Below are 4,492 nucleotides of genomic sequence, written 5' to 3'. Positions count from 1 at the left end.
ACTATCATTACTATCATATACCCTTTTTGGCATGAACATGTGTATCACTACGATCGAGATTCATTTTAGGTGCAAGACCATTGAAAGTAATATTCAAATAAGCAGAGTAACCATTATTCTCCTTAAATGAATAACCGTATTGCGATAAACATAATCCAATCATGCTCAACGCAAACACCAAATCTCGATGGTAGAGGGAGCATGCGATGCTTGATCACATCAACCTTGGAAACATTTCCAACACATATCGTCATCTCACCTTTAGCTAGTCTCCATTTATTCCACAGCTTTTATTTCGAGTTACTAACACTTAGCAACCGAACCGGTATCTAATACCCTGGTGCTGCTGGGAGTACTAGCAAAGTACACATTCATATGACGTATATCCAATATACTTCTGTCGACCTTGCCTGTCTTCTCATCTACCAAGTATCTAGGGTAGTACTGCTTCAGTGACCGTTCCCCTCATTACAGAAGCACTTAGTCTCGGGTTTGGGTTCAACCTTGGGATTCTTCACTAGAGCAGCAAACGACTTGTTGTTTCATGAAGTATCCCTTTTGCCCTTGCCCTTCTTAAACTAGTGGTTTTACTAACCATCAACAATTGATGCTCCTTCTTGATTTCTACTCTCGCGGTGTCAGACATCGCGAATCATAACTATCCTTGATATGTTATAGTTCATTACGAAGCTCTACTAGCTTAGTGGCAGTGACTATGGAGAACTATCACTATCTCATCTGGGAGAATAACTCCCACTCGATTCAAGCGATTGTGGCACTCAGACAATCTGAGCACACGCTCAACGATTGAGCTTTTCTCCCTTAGTTTGCAGGCTTAGGAAACTTGTCAGAGGTCTCATACCTCTTGACGTGGGCACTAGTCTGAAATCCCAATTTCAGTCTTCGGAACATCTCACATGTTCTGCGACGTTTCAAAAACGTCTTGGGTGCCACAATTCTAAACCGCACTGAACTATCACGTAGTTATCAAAACGTGTATGTCAGATGTTCCGCAACATCTACAGACGACGCTGAGGTTCAGCACACCGAGCGGTGCATTAAGGACATAAGCCTTCTGTGCAGCAATGAGGACAATCCTCAGTTTACGGACCCAGTCCGCATAATTGCTACTACCAACTTTCAACTAAATTTTCTCTAGGAACATATCTAAACCAGTAGAACTTAAAGCGCAAGACATAATTCGCAAAGACCTTTTGACTATGTTCATGATAATGAAGTTCGTCTGATTAATGAACTCCCACTCAGATAGACATCCCTCTAGTCATCTAAGTGATACATGATCCGAGTCAAACTAGGCCGTGTCCGATCATCACGTGAGACGGACTAGTCATCATCGGTGAACATCTCCATGTTGATCGTATCTGCTATACGACTCATGTTCGACCTTTCGGTCTCTTGTGTTCCGAGGCCATGTCTGTACATGCTAGGCTCGTCAAGTCAACCTAAGTGTATTGCGTGTGTGCCGAGGCCATGTCTGTACATGCTAGGCTCGTCAACACCCGTTGTATTCGAACGTAAGAATCTATCACACCCGATCATCACGTGGTGCTTCGAAACGACGAACCTTCGCAACGGTGCACAGTTAGGGTGAACACTTTCTTGAAATTTTAGTGAGGGATCATCTTACTTACTACCGTCGTTCTAAGCAAATAAGATGCATAACATGATAAACATCACATGCAATCAAATAGTGACATGATATGGCCAATATCATTTTGCTCCTTTGATCTCCATCTTCGGGGCACCATGATCATCTTTGTCACCGGCATGACACCATGATCTCCATCATCATGATCTCCATCATTGTGTCTTCTTGAAGTTGTCACGCCAACGGTTACTTCTACTTCTATGGCTAACGCGCTTAGCAATAAAGTAAAGTAACTTACATGGCGTTATTCAATGACACGCAGGTCATACAAAAAATAAAGACAACTCCTATGGCTCCTGCCGGTTGTCATACTCATCGACATGCAAGTCGTGATCCCTATTACAAGAATATGATCAATCTCATACATCACATATATCATTCATCATATCTTCTGGCCATATCACATCACATAGCACTTGCTGCAAAAACAAGTTAGACGTCCTCTAATTGTTGTTGCAAGTTTTTACGTGGTTTGTATAGGTTTCTAGCAAGAACGTTTCTTACCTACGTAAGACCACAACGTGATATGCCAATTTCTATTTACCCTTCATAAGGACCCTTTTCATCGAATCCGTTCCGACTAAAGTGGGAGAGACAGACACCCGCTAGCCACCTTATGCAACTAGTGCATGTCAGTCGGTGGAACCTGTCTCACGTAAGCGTACGTGTAAGGTCGGTCCGGGCCGCTTCATCCCACAATGCCGCCGAAACAAGATAAGACTAGTAGCGGCAAGAAGAATTGACAACATCGACGCCCACAACTTCTTTGTGTTCTACTCGTGCATAGAAACTACGCATAAACCTGGCTCTGATACCACTATTGGGGAACGTAGCAGAAATTCAAAATTTTCTACGCATCACCAAGATCAATCTATGGAGTAATCTAGCAACGAGGGGAAGGGGAGTGAATCTACATACCCTTGTAGATCGCGATGCGGAAGCGTTGCAAGAACGCGGATGAGGGAGTCGTACTCGTAGTGATTCAGATCGCGGTTGATTCCGATCTAAGCACCGAAAGAACGGTGCCTCCGCGTTCAACACACGTGCAGCCCGGTGACGTCTCCCACGCCTTGATCCAGCAAGGAGAGAGGGAGAGGTTGGGGAAGACTCCATCCAGCAGCAACACGACGGTATGGTGGTGGTGGAGGAGCGTGGCAATCCCGCAGGGCTTCGCCAAGCACCGCGGGAGAGGAGGAGGAGGGAGAGGGGTAGGGCAGCACCAAAAGGAGACTTTCTCGTGTCTGTATGGCAGCCCAAACCTCAACTATATATAGGGGGGGAGGGGGCTGCGCCCCCCCTTAGGGTTTCCACCCCCAAGAGGAGGCGGCCAGCCCTAGATCCCATCAAGGGGGGCGGCCAAGGGGAGGAGAGGGGGAGGCGCCCCACTAGATGGGCCCTAAGGCCCATCTGGACCTAGGGTTTGCCCCCTCCCACTCTCCCATGCGCCTGGGCCTTGGTGGGGGGGCGCACCAGCCCACCTGGGGCTGGTCCCCTCCCACACTTGGCCCACGCAGCCTTCTGGGGCTGGTGGCCCCACTTGGTGGACCCCCGGGACCCTCCCGGTGGTCCCGGTACATTACCGATTTCACCCGAAACTTTTCCGGTGACCAAAACAGGACTTCCCATATATAAATCTTTACCTCCGGACCATTCCGGAACTCCTCGTGACGTCCGGGATCTCATCCGGGACTCCGAACAACATTCGGTAACCACGTACATACTTTCCCTATAACCCTAGCGTCATCGAACCTTAAGCGTGTAGACCCTACGGGTTCGGGAACCATGCAGACATGACCGAGACGTTCTCCGGTCAATAACCAACAGCGGGATCTGGATACCCATGTTGGCTCCCACATGTTCCACGATGATCTCATCGGATGAACCACGATGCCGGGGATTCAATCAATCCCGTATTCAATTCCCTTTGTCTAACGGTATGTTACTTGCCCGAGATTCGATCGTCGGTATCCCTATACCTTGTTCAATCTCGTTACCGGCAAGTCTCTTTACTCGTTCAGTAACTCACATCATCCCGTGATCAACTCCTTGGTCACACTGTGCACATTATGATGATGTCCTACCGAGTGGGCCCAGAGATACCTCTCCGTTTACACGGAGTGACAAATCCCAGTCTCGATTCGTGCCAACCCAACAGACACTTTCGGAGATACCCGTAGTGCACCTTTATAGCCACCCAGTTACGTTGTGACGTTTGGTACACCCAAAGCATTCCTACGGTATCCGGGAGTTGCACAATCTCATGGTCTAAGGAAGTGATACTTGACATTAGAAAAGCTCTGAGCAAACGAACTACACGATCTTGTGCTAGGCTTAGGATTGGGTCTTGTCCATCAAATCATTCTCCTAATGATGTGATCCCGTTATCAACGACATCCAATGTCCATGGTCAGGAAACCGTAACCATCTTTTGATCAACGAGCTAGTCTCCTAGAGGCTTACTAGGGACATGGTGTTGTCTATGTATCCACACATGTATCTGAGTTTCCTATCAATACAATTCTAGCATGGATAATAAACGATTATCATGAACAAGGAAATATAATAATAACCTATTTATTATTGCCTCTAGGGCATATTTCCAACATCCACAACAACACCTCGACGTCCCTCATCCACCGTACCGGATGAGGATCCGTCGTCGATCTCATCCTCCCGCCGGTTCAGCCACCCCGTCCTCCACCTCCAAGGAGTTGCCCCGACATTCCCCTCGTCTTTCGCACCACCTCCATTCCCACACCGCCGTCTTCACCTGCACCACCGGAAGAGCACCATCATCACCGTTTCCTCGCATGAAGCTGCGGC

The sequence above is a fragment of the Aegilops tauschii genome, chromosome 4 (genome assembly GCF_002575655.3).
Source record: "Aegilops tauschii subsp. strangulata cultivar AL8/78 chromosome 4, Aet v6.0, whole genome shotgun sequence".
NCBI lineage: Eukaryota > Viridiplantae > Streptophyta > Magnoliopsida > Poales > Poaceae > Aegilops > Aegilops tauschii.
The sequence above is the reverse complement of the archived record's forward strand: the minus strand, read 5'-3'. Positions refer to the sequence as shown.